The sequence below is a fragment of the Lissotriton vulgaris genome, unplaced genomic scaffold (assembly GCF_964263255.1).
Source record: "Lissotriton vulgaris unplaced genomic scaffold, aLisVul1.2 SCAFFOLD_2141, whole genome shotgun sequence".
NCBI classification, from domain to species: domain Eukaryota; kingdom Metazoa; phylum Chordata; class Amphibia; order Caudata; family Salamandridae; genus Lissotriton; species Lissotriton vulgaris.
Window position 1 is genome coordinate 417,937 of NW_028253716.1, and position 13,644 is coordinate 431,580.

Below are 13,644 nucleotides of genomic sequence, written 5' to 3' on the forward strand. Positions count from 1 at the left end.
CAAAAGTCTGCAAACACCAAACCTAGGGAAGAATTCCTTCAAAAGCACCTTTGCTGTAGTAATTGCAGTATTATTCTTTGTGGGGTACGCCTCAATCCATCTACTGAACACACCACCAAGACATACTTCAGATTATTGCAGCGTTCAAGCTGAATATAATCCATTTGCAAAACTTCAAAAGGTGCAGTTGGTGTAGCAAACCCTCCTGCAGGAGCTCTTGTCCCTTTCCCAGGATTATATTGCAGACAGATGAAGCAAGTCTGTACTACTCTCTTAGCTGTGCTAGCAATCTCTGGATGCTCCCAAACTTGCGAAAGCTGAAGCTCCAACATGTGCTAACCCACGTGCCATCTGAACCATAGGTTGTACAAAAACTATGGGCAACTTCCATCTGTCCATCTGCGTATTCTGCCAACAACCCTCGTCATCCAATTCTCCTTCTTTAGACCACTGTTCACGTTATTTCTCAGAAGCAGCTTTCTGTATCTCTAAACTTCTTGTCTAGCATTATGCCAACGTTCAGCTTGCGACTTCACTACATACATGGAAGTAGTGCTTCTCTGCATCGCAGTCTCACGTGCTACACGATCTGCAAAGGCATTCCCTTGTCCCACCTTATCACTCACTTTCTTGTGTGCACTACACTTCACTATAGCTATTTTCTTTGTATATGTCAATGCAGTCAAAAGATTATGCACCAGTTCTCCGTTCATTATCTGTATCCCGTGGGATGTAAGAAAACCTCTTTCCTTCCAGAGCAGGCCAAAATCCTGCGCCACTCCAAAAGCATAGCGGCTATCTGTATAAATATTCACACAAGTCAGTGCTTAGCTCACATGCTCGTGTCAAAGCTATTAGCTCAGCTGCTTGAGCCGATTTCTGTGGTATGCGAGCTGTCTTCACTATCGTGTGAAGTGTAGTAATCGCATATGCAGCTGAAGTCGTACCATCTGGGAACTTCAAAAAAGACCCATCAACCCACAGTTCTCCATCTACATCTGAAAGGGGTGTATCTTGCAAATCAATACGACCCTTTGTCTGTTCTTCAGTAAGGAATATACAATTGTGTGTTTCTTGTGACTCGGGCTGAGTCACCGGATACGGCAACAAAGTAGCTGGGTTTAATGTTGCACATCTCTTCAGTGTAATGTGAGGGGCTAACAGCGTCAATTCATATCCTGTCAGACGAGCACTAGTTAAATGCTGCATCTTTGTCTGATTTAAAAGGGCGTGAACCGCATGGGGTACCAGAACCAACAGTTTATGTGACAAAACTATCCCTTCACTTTTCCGTATTGACATAGCTGTTGGTGCAACTGAACGAAAACATCCAGGCAATGCACGAGCAACAGGATCAAGTACTGCTGAAAAATTTGCACAAGGACGTTGCTTATCGCCATGTATCTGGACTAAAACTGACAATGTACATCCATCTCTCTCATGCACATAGAGTGTAAAAGGCTTCGTATAATCTGGAGTACCTAACACTGGTGCTGAACAAAGGGCTTGTCGTAACTGTCAAAAAGCATTCTCACATTCATCTGTCCATGGAAGGGGCATTGGAGTATATTTTGTCAAGTGAACTAGCAAAGGTTTAACAATCTATGAAAACCCTAATATCCATTGCCTACAAAAAGAAGTAAGACCAAGAAATATACAAACTTCTTTCTGTGTAGAAGGTACTGGTGTATCTAAAATTGCTTGAATACGATCTGATGTAAGTGCACGTCCCTCCTTAGACAAAAGGTGACCTAAATAGGTTACCTTTGGTCTACAATATTGCAATTTATTTCGTGATACTTTATGATGATGTGAAGTAAGGAAAAAAAGTAAGGACAAAGTGGCCTCCTCACATTGTCCAGGGGTATCGGCTGCCAACAATATATCATCGACATATTGTGTGAGAGTCACACCATCGGGCAAAACAAAAGAATCAAGTTGTCTTTTCAATGCTTGGCTGTAAATACTAGGACTCTCAGTATAGCCTTGAGGAACTCTGCAAACTCTATACGATTTATTATTCAAAGTGAAGCCAAACAAACATCTGCTATTAGGATGAATAGGGATCGAAAAGAAAGCGTTCAAGTCTATAACAGAGAACGTAGTTGCTGTCGGGGGAACCAAAGTAAGAAGTGTCGTAATATCAGAGACCACAGGATATTGCGGTACCCCGATCTTATTCACTTCTCGCAAATCAATTATAAATTGATAAATTCTAGTGTTAGTATCTTTTTTTAGAATAGGAAGAATTGGACTGTTACAAATATTAAATGGAACCTCTTCAACAACTCCAACTTCAATGAGATCATGTACAATTCGTGTGAGTGCTTCCTCACCCTCCTGTGAGATTCTATACTGGGGCAAACGTGGCAAATCAGCTCCCTCCTTAACACTGTTATGTACCGGTGGGATAACCATTTGTCCCACATCAATATCTGAAGTAGCCCACAAAGTATCAGGGAGTGAAGCTAATGCAGTATCCTCCTTAACAAGAGAAGCTCTTTCCATCACGGGGTAGTTATCATTCAAAATCACTCGTACTCCTTCAGGAGAACATTGTATTGTAGCTCTGAAGTACTTGAGCATATCAAGACCCACAATATTATCTGGTGAATTTGGGGAGAGCAAAAAACGGACATGGTGCAGTAAACTTATCGACATGTAATGCAAGTGGTTGTGACAATGGGTTAAGGGAAGGTGTTCCATCGAAACCTATCGATGTGATAGTTAAGCCAGACAGGGGAGCCCTTGGAACCAATTGTTTGGACAGAGCGCTACGAGTAGCTCCTGTATCAATCAGAAACCAATCAGTTAAACCCATAACATGTGCTTTAACATAAGGACCCCTCTGATCTACTGGAACTTCAACTGATTCCTTACCCCATCCTAGGCAATCCTATGCATAAGCAGAATCATGTAAATCAGGATGCACATAATCCGACATTTGATATTGATTATGTCTATCAAAAGTATTGAACCCATTCTGTAGTCTTGTATTCGATTCAAACCTGGCACGATCATTCGTGTTTCCCCTGGGTCCTGAATATCCCGAGGGATTTCTCATTTTTTCCCGACCACGTGAATGTTGCTGCGAGCGCAATGCTGGACACTCGGCTGCCCAATGCCCAAACTTCTTTCAATACGCACATTAATCAACAGACAAATTCGACCGAGTATACGAAGAGCTATAAGATCCACGTCCACTTCTATCACTACCTCTAGAAGGTGAACCATAAACTTGAGCTAACATGACCTTCGTTTTCAATTCCTTAGACTTCTTATCCTCACTACCTTTTGCTTTCGATTCCTGACGCACGTAATATTGAGCCATCGTCAAGAGAGATGCCGGAGAAGAGGTAGTCCAAGAGCTTTCACTAGCTTTCAACGGCTAGCGACTCCTGGTAATAAGTTCGCAACATATTTGTCAACAAACAAATGTCTGCCCGTATCGTCCATTAGCGACTGGCCACTAAAATCATGAAAAGCTTCCTCAAAATGTGCAAAGAAATCAGAAACTGATTCATTTGCCTTTTGCTTACACGATGCTAAAAAGTCCAATCGATCTTTTTAGGGGGAATAATCATTTTTAACTTAGTTAATATAGCGGTGGGTAGATTTAAAATCAACTGACGCGGTTTTTGTGCGGGTGCCCTATCCTTATCCTCTTGTTCTATATCATCCCACTGTGCCCCATAAGCAGCGTGATCATCAACTTTACGCACAGTCCTCCACATATCTGGCGGCAATATCAACCCAAAAAAAAATCAATATTGAACAAAGTCATAGTACAAGAGTTAATGGTTCCTTCAACTTCCTCGTAGAAAGCTATTGGATTTTTCCTCGGATCAGGTAATGCTTTCTTAAGTGCCATTACATCTGCTCTATTCCCGGGAGTGTATACCCAATTATAAATGAATTAACCTTTTGCATCGGCAGAAAATTTATCATCACTTGTGTCCGTTCCTTTAGGAGGAACATATAAAGGCGCGGCCTCCCGCATAGGCTTCGCATGAACTATCGTAGTCTTATCTGTTCCGAAGATAGATGATTGCGCCCCGCCGGTCGGAGACGTCCGTGCAGCTGCGTCTGCTTTCTTTTTCTCCTCTCACAAATGGATTGCGTCATTTCGTAGTGCAAACAACCGCTTGATCGTATCAGCCACCTGGGAGAAAGTAAAAAGACCATTTGTTTATAATCAGCTGCTATATCATCAGGTTCTATCCTGCCAGAATATTTCCGAAACATGTCCCTAACTTCTGTATCAAATGACTCAGTAAAATATAGCTGCTCCCTTTCCTGCCACCCCCGTAAGCTAGAGTAGATATCAGAAATAGAGACAGTGCTATGAAGTGCTTTATGAGCGGCCCCTCTAAGTCCGGATGCACGGTCAACGGTCAACATAGAGCGAGAGTCTCATTTCCCTTGGTCCGTGTCGGAATCTGCATCCTCATCAAGCAGGGCGGACGGAACGGCATACGGAGGCGGAGGACGATCTAGTAACAAAAAATCATCTTGCGGTTTATTAAGGACAGGATAGAGAGGCTGCCGTACAGCGCATTGGCCAGATACCTGAAATCTACGTTCTTTCTCCTCTCTCTCTTTCAATTCTTTTGCTTCTTTCTTCTTCAACTCCACTCCTTTCTCATACACATTCTTCCACTGTTCTTTCTCAATCAATGCTTGCTCACGCTTCTCTCGCTCGCGTACTTCTTTCACCCACATTTGTACACATTCAAACATATCTTGTCTGGATTTCCGATCGAACATACAATGCTCCACATACTCAATCTTCCGCAAATCAAACAACCCATGGATTGGCCATCGTAACTCAGGATCTGCACAGGTGTATTCATTCCATAATGTGCTGTACATTATGGGAGAAAGACCATACTTTACATACATATCCCTATTAGGCGTCCCCTCTGGGGGAGCTGGTTGTGATTCTTCGAGTCTCAGACTGGTACCATTACAAAAGCAGCACATCCTACGAAGTGTGCTAAAAACAGGCATGCCAAAAATAGGTCAAAATGTGCAATCTTATAATTAAAGCGGCACTTCAAGGTAATTCTAGTATGGCGTGCCGTTCAAATCAAAATCAGTTGGAGAAAAATCTCCTCATTACCTGCCTATATGGGTTGCAACTCATATATCAAAATACAAAAGCATACAAATCTGACTAGTCTTTCAAACCAATTGCCACAGCAAGTGTTCCTAAAACTGCCTTGCCACTCCCAGGCTTCCAAAACCCACAGCAAGTACCAAAATATGGTTCTTACCAATCACAGGGCGTTCAGATTCCAACTACCAAGTTCTAAATTCGACCAAACGGTCACTGCACGGCAAACCAGCAGAAGAGATCTCAGTCGAGGACCGGCGCCACCTAGAAGGTCAGATCGGAAAGAAAGGAAAAATGCCTTGGATGCCAAGACTCGGGTCTCCTCTGGCAAGTGATCGCATCTGCAGCGAGATTCCAGTCTTTCGTCACGACCACTCCTTCGGGCATCCGAGTCGCTGATGAGCCCCACGTGTCGGGCGCCAATTTGTCGGAGCAGGCCTCAGCAAGGCCTGCCAGTACAAGGGCTCGCCCTTCTCTGCACAAATTCCTCAGACCATAGGAAGAAGTTGGCACGGAAACTGGAAATAGAAAAGATAGTATTTATTATACCTCAGGAGAAGGTACTACAATCCAAACAACACCCTCGAGTATTGTATGAAGTAGTACCACAAACAAAGAGTACATGGTCCTTTTATACTCACACAGGGGCTCAAAAGAGGGCGGTACAAACAGTACGAGCAAACTTTATGTACATATAAGGACATTTTGAAGGCACAACTTTATGTACATATAAGGACATTTCGAAGGCACCACCCTGGCAACAGCCTACACCCCCGCTCCCATGACCACCACCCGTATCAACCGCCTGCGCACCTAGACAACATCAACAACAACGACACCATCAATATCATGAACACCGTCCACTCCGGATCCCCGGAAGACCCCTGCTCACACCACATCTACAACAAAGCCAGCAGCACCATCGCACTCCACCTCCGGAAAACCATCAACATCTCCTTCGAGACAGCGACCTTCCCAGAGAGCTGGAAGCACGCAGAGATCAACACCTTACTAAAGAAACCCAGGGCGGACCCCAAGGACCTCAAGAACTTCCAGCCCATCTCCCTGCTCCCGTTCCCAGAGAAGGTAATCGAAAAGGCTGTCAACATACAACTGACCAGCTTCCTTGAAGAGAACAACATCCTGGACCCATCCCAGTCAGGGTTCCGAGCAATGACAGCACCGAAACTGCCCTCATCACCGCCACCGACGACATCAGGAACATGCTCGACAACGGAGAAAACACGGCCATCATCCTCCTGGACCTGTCAGCCTCGTTCGACACAGTCTGCCACCGCACACTAAGAGCACACCTCTACAATGCTAGCATCCAAGAGAAGGCCCTGGACTGGATCACCTCCTTCCTCTCCGGGACAACCCAGAGCATCAGCCTCCCCCCCTTCCGCTCCGAAGCCACCAAGATCATCTGCAGTGTACCCCAAGGCTCATCTCTCAGCCCAACATTGTTCAATCTCTACATGGCACCACTCGCCCACGTCGCCTAACAGCACGACCTAAACATAATCTCCTACGCCGATGACACCCAGATGATCCTCTCGCTCACCAAGGACCCCCACACCACCAAAACCAACCTCCACAAAGGAATAAAGGCCATCGCCGACTGGATGAGGAACAGCTGACTGAAGCTGAACTTGGACAAGATGGAGGTCCTCATCCTCAGCTCCACCCCCTCGGCATGGAATGACTCCTGGTAGCCGACGGCACTAGGAGCACCCCTACACCCACCAACCACGCACGAAACCTAGGGGTCATCCTCAACTCCACACTCTCCATGACAAAGCAGGTCAACGCCGTCTCCTCCTGCTTCAACACTCTCCACAGGATCTTCAAGTGGATCCCCACCGAAACTAGAAGGACGGTCTCCCAGGCCTTCAGCAGCAGACTGGACTACGGCAACGCACTCTACCCAGGAGCCCCAGCCAAACTCCTGAAATGACTCCAATGCATCCAGAACGCCTCAGTATGCCTGATCCTCGACATCTCCTGTCGCAGTCACATCACACCCCACCTGAAAGACCTGCACTGGCTCCCCATCAACAAGAGGATAACCTTTAAGCTCCTCACCCACGCACACAAGGCACTCCACGACACCGGACCAGCGTACCTCAACAGATGCCCACCAGCCCCGCTCCACCGACCACGCCCTCGCCCCGTCCCCTGCATTCAAAGAATGACTGCCGGTGGCAGATCCTTCTCCCACCTCACCGCCAAGATGTGGAACCCCCTCCCCATCCGACTACGGCAGACCGTAGACCTTCTAAACTTCAGGAGACTCCTCAAGACCTGGCTCTTCGAACTGATTTGCATATAGCCAGGTTCTGAGCTGGGATGGGGCAGTGAGATAAATAAACGGTGATGGATCAAGCCCTGATCTCTGGACTGGGTAAGAGTGGTCTGCTTAGCTCAGACACTCTGTTCATCACCACCCCCTTTTCTAAATCGTTTTCGGCCACTATAGGTGTGGCAGGGTATACTCAGACATGAGTCCCTTTCTCACTGCTCCATCAGGATTCAAGCAAGCCGGGCCGAAGAAGGCTGAAATGCCAGAAACCGGTCCCCGGTAGCTTGTCTCCTTTCTGGTGAAGAATTGGCTTGGTAGTTTAGTCTGCCCTGTTCCCATGATGCACTGGGCCAGGGACAGACTGATTTGCATATAGCCAGGTTCTGAGCTGGGATGGGGCAGTGAGATAAATAACGGTGATGGATCAAGCCCTGATCTCTGGACTGGGTAAGAGTGGTCTGCTTAGCTCAGACACTCTGTTCATCACCACCCCCTTTTCTAAATCGTTTTTGGCCACTATAGGTGTGGCAGGGTATACTCAGACATGAGTCCCTTTCTCACTGCTCCATCAGGATTCAAGCAAGCCGGGCCGAAGAAGGCTGAAATGCCAGAAACCGGTCCCCGGTAGCTTGTCTCCTTTCTGGTGAAGAATTGGCTTGGTAGTTTAGTCTGCCCTGTTCCCATGATGCACTGGGCCAGGGACAGACTGATTTGCATATAGCCAGGTTCTGAGCTGGGATGGGGCAGTGAGATAAATAACGGTGATGGATCAAGCCCTGATCTCTGGACTGGGTAAGAGTGGTCTGCTTAGCTCAGACACTCTGTTCATCACCACCCCCTTTTCTAAATCGTTTTTGGCCACTATAGGTGTGGCAGGGTATACTCAGACATGAGTCCCTTTCTCATTGCTCCATCAGGATTCAAGCAAGCCGGGCCGAAGAAGGCTGAAATGCCAGAAACCGGTCCCCGGTAGCTTGTCTCCTTTCTGGTGAAGAATTGGCTTGGTAGTTTAGTCTGCCCTGTTCCCATGATGCACTGGGCCAGGGACAGACTGATTTTGAGCTGGGATGGGGCAGTGAGATAAATAACGGTGATGGATCAAGCCCTGATCTCTGGACTGGGTAAGAGTGGTCTGCTTAGCTCAGACACTCTGTTCATCACCACCCCCTTTTCTAAATCGTTTTCGAACAGTAGCAGCACCCCCCCTAGTGCCTTGAGACCCTCACGGGTATTTAGTGCGCTTTACAAATGCCATGATTGATTGATTGATTGATTGATGGAAGCCCGGCCTGGCTTCAATCGACAAACATGAACATTGCCTGTGACATCTTGTATAGTGAGGGCCTCTGCGTGCACGTAAGCTGCAACCATTTTAGACATCGCGGCCATTTCGTACTCTGCTGGTCACCTATGTGTCACCCGACCTCGCTATCATCCCCCAGCGCTCTGACCAAGCTTGAACAAATGTACTGGGGTTATAAAACCTTGTCATCATGACAAAACCCCGGATTCATTTCCCGCACCAAACCCGTTTGTCCTTTCATCCTCTATGCACGGGCAAGCCCTTTTGATAACCTCCTTCACCGCACCTGGCTACTCAAGCCGATCCCAGGCACTAACCGACCCCTGCGGACATGGTTTATTACCCACACACGGCAGAGCTTGTTTCACTGACAAAGAGGCCTGATTTAATCAATGACACAAACCCTTAGATCTGACCAATCCCACGTGCTTTTAGATCCTGTCGGAATGTCCAGCTGCGAGATAATGATCAGCATGTTATCCCATGCTAATAAACTGGTGCAATGTGTATAAAAGACCGAACCACGGAGATGCAGTTAGAGCAACTACCGACGACATCCCGGTGTCTGAGTTGATGTGTTCTCCTCTGGAGTAATTAACCTGTTTCTTGCCTTCCAGTTGCCAGCGCCTGTCTCGTTATTTTGATAGATATCTATAAGGTGAATAAAAGGTGTTTTGCACTGGGCAGCATCGATGGTCTCAGGAGATTCGCTGTTTTTCACAATTGGCGGAGGTCAAGTCCAAGGATGAAAAATGCCTCGCCCCCTCAAGAGAATCCAGCACTTTAGTTATGTTGGGTAAAGGGTAATGAGCAACAATAACTGCTTCGTTGAGCTCCCTCGAGCCGACACAGAGCCTGGCTTCCCCATTGGCTTGCGGGCCATAATAACAGGAGAGACCCACTCCGTTGCTTCAACTTCTTGAATGATGCACTTGGCTAGGAGATTGTCTAATTCAACGTTCATGCACTCCCTTACTAACAGAGGTGCATTCCTAGCCTTAGCGGTTTTTGGAACAGCATTAGATTTGACCTTTATCCGATGTACATCGTTTTTGAGACACACCCAGCTCACCAGCAAAGACCTCAGGGAATTCCTTGATCCAGTCTCGATTAGCATTACTAACAACCCTAACTGGTGGTAATTCTTTTACGCAGACAGTTCTCATTGTAATCAAGGCAGATATGTAGATCATGCTGATGAAACCAACTTATGAGCGAATCCCCTTTCATCAAGACATAGATTTTACAAGGCAAGGCTCTCCCTTTGAAGTCAATTGTGCCCCAGAAATAACCCAGCAACTTAATAGTCACCCCACCTTAACCTATTGGTCTAATGTCTGGCTTCAACAGGGTGACTTTGCCCAGCAAATTACGCTCATAAAATGTTTTTGAGACTAGAGTTATCTTGGCCCCAGAGTCGAAGAGTATGCTCATTGGAGCACCATTGATCAAAACTAGCTCCTGAGGGCTATCACTAGTGTTCCCTGTGACTGGGAGAATATTGATTCCTTCCAATTCTTCTTCATAAAGTTCAACTTCCATGACTTTTTTATGCTTGTTGCCCATTCTGCAGCTTTTTGAGACGTGACCTTTTCTCTCACAAGTTTTTCACATGGCCTTCCAGCCTGGGTGGTCTTTAAAGTTGACCATATGGCCAGGGTTGCCACACCTGAAGTACTTCACCTGAACTTTTTTTGTGTTAAAGGGTTTTGAAGTGGTGCTCGATTTGGGTTCAACAAATCTATCCACCAGCACCTTGACATCAATGTTTTCCTTTTTTCACCTGAACTGTGTTTGCGTATAATATCAACACATGCTCTTGAATGCTAGTGACTTTTGGCTATGGTCGGCACTTCTTGAAGCAATGGCTTTTCTTTTTGCCACAGGGCGTCTCTCGTTTTGTCGAGGGCACATCCCAACATGAACTGATATCTTAACTGCTCCTCTAAGCTGCACCAAAATTGCATGTGGAAGCCAATTTGCGCAAGGTAGTCATGTACTGTTTGACTGACTCATCCTGCCTTTGCATCCTTCTCCCAAAAAGATATCGTTCAAGGACAGTACTCACTTTGACGAGGTAGTGCAAGTCCAACTTTTTGAAGCAGATCTCGTATTCATTAAGAATGGCAGAGTCACTATCAGAGAGTTCAGGAAGGTGTTCAAAGAATTCTTGTCCCTCAGAGCCCAAACAATGCATTAACAATGAGGCTTTCCTCTCTGCGCTGAAGGAAATGCCACAGACACGAGCATAATGTATGAAAACCTTCTTTCACTTCAGCCACGAGAGAGAAGGAAATCCTGGAGATGTCAACAGAAGGGAGGGGCAGTGACATTATGTATGATGTACGTACTATGTTTTGACCTAGTTACTACTTAAGGGGGAACTTCAGTGATCTGCTTACAGTGCGCAATATCCACACGCCTTATTAACTGTGCGCATCAGCGAAACCGAGTGCAACTTAAGCAATTAAAATTTAGGCCAATGCGCACAATCCCAGAAACTGTATTTGCTGTGCGCATCAGCGGAACCATCAGCCCGATTACTGATGGCACATATTTATACAGGGAGGAGTCACTTTAGTCTGGTGCTCAATTACATGTGTAGATGTGAGTCTGGTGGTGCCTGATAACTAAAAGGCAACATTTGTTTTCATACAATTTCATATATGTCTGATTTATTATTCCTATTACAGCGCCTTATACCTTGAGAAGGTCCGTCATAGACCAGTGTGAGGACAAAACCCATGCCGACAAATGAGCGACCTGAAGTGTAATACTGAGAAAAAGTGACATGGAGGAACTACATAACAACAGCTGTGTGACCTGGAAGCTAAATGTTTCTCAATATAGTCCTAGTTTGTGATTACCTTACAGTGCTCACATTATCATCCGTGCTAGAAGAGATGGGAGCCTGGGATGTCTGGTCACAGAAGCTCATTTACATACGAAGGGGGTGACAGCCTGTTCGCAACGCACAGCACAACTTGTTTACGTAAAGTGCTAGTTCACAGAACAGGTTAAAGTCTTGTGTCTCTTTTTTTCATTTTCTTTAATATATCCTGCACCTTGCTCTGTTCTTCTCTTTCTCTCATTTCAATTCATCATAAATTACTCAAATTCACTATTGCTTTATCAGCACGGCAAGAGTCGGAGGGTAGCCACAGTTTGAAGGGGTCCCCCCACTATTATCTAGAAACGGGACTCAGTTCCACCTAGCTCCTTATCCTGCAACTGGTAATTGTTACTTTGTGCCCCAGCACTGCAGACACAGGCCTCTAAGTGTTTGTTTGTGTGAGTGGCGCAAGAGAGGAACAGAGAACCTGAAAAAGTTAGTCCTTCTATTGCTTAATACATTGTAAATGTGAAACACTTTGGGGTTTAGGGGCTGGATAAAGAATAGCATCAGGAAACAAGCGCAAATTAAAAGCACATTTTATTTATTCGCTGAAAACTGTTTAAAAACGTAATTTCCAAGTTCCACATATCTGTTTAAAAATATTTACACTTTCAGTCATTTCCGAGTTTAGTTTCAAACTAATAGTGGGCAAAACACATGACGTATAAAAACTGAAACCAAAAACTTATTTTTACATTATTTTATGTTTCTTGTTTATTGTTTTTAAAACAGCCCATTAACCTTTCACGTGAAAATTATTATAAGGGCCTGACATCACTTCTTGTGATGTCACTACATGTGACGTCACTGTGATTTGCATATGATAATGGGCTCCTTCACTATTTTCCTTAGTTGTGCCCTGTTTATTGCCATGACATGGGTCTATAGGTATTAAAAATAAACATTAAACTCATAGGTGTTCAGCCCATTTCTCTGGTGATGTTACACATTGGCATGTATTCGACTGCTTCTATTTTTAGATGAGTACAAATACTGTACCGTTCCCCCTCCTTCCAATTTGTTCTTTTTCTCCCCCTTTATTTGTCACTCTCGCTCTCTTTATCTCTCCCCCTCTCTATCTCCCACACACTCCTGTTAGCTTTAGCTTCATGAATGCCACTGCCACTTCTGGCATTCATACGACAAACCCTTCAGAACATTTGAGGACAAGGGACAATCAAGTGTGGAAGATGAGTTGCTGGGAGTGCAACTGATTGTCCTGGCACATATATGCTTTTGATGTGGAATTTCGCTATTTCACCACATTCTTCAAAATGGCTCAATTCTGGTACAAAGTAGAGTTTGTCAAGTCACAAAATGAATAGGGAGAGCCAAGTCGGAGAGGAGCCACGGGTCCCACTTAGTAATCAGGAGCGAGGCACGAGCTGATCCATCACCCGATAACAGTGTGTAAAAGATGCAGCAAACATTACTTAAAAACAAGGTATATGCTTTTATATCTAAAAATAGTTATTTTCTTGAACACCTGTGCTTCGCTTTATTTCATTACATATACTGCAGTGGCATTTGTTAATAGTAATACATGCATTTTACCAATGAAGCTTCCATATCCAAAGCCCTGACAACATGGCCACTCTGGGTGTGTTGGGTTTATAGGTTTTATCACTAATCCGACAAGTTAACTGAAAATACCACTGCTAGTCCCAGTATTGTTCAGTGTTGCTTTTACAGGTAGTGTGGTCAGGGGCGATTGAATGTTTCCCTTTGTATCTCTTCTTCACCAAATAAAAATCAACAATGTTTCTTTTCTTTTAATCCACATTTTGCTTGTCTCCCACTGTGTATCCTGGTACATAATGTTACTTTGCTATGTGTACAAAAGTGAACAATCACTGGAAACAAACACTTTTATAACTCTGCAAATACTGTTATCTGTTTTTCTTCTTTACTGCTATTCGGGTCTTCTATCACCTGGTATTTCAATGTCCTACATAATTTGAATTTTATCTTTTTCCGTAATTCATTCCTCTCACAATAAATGCACTGTTCAGCTCTTGTCTATGTCC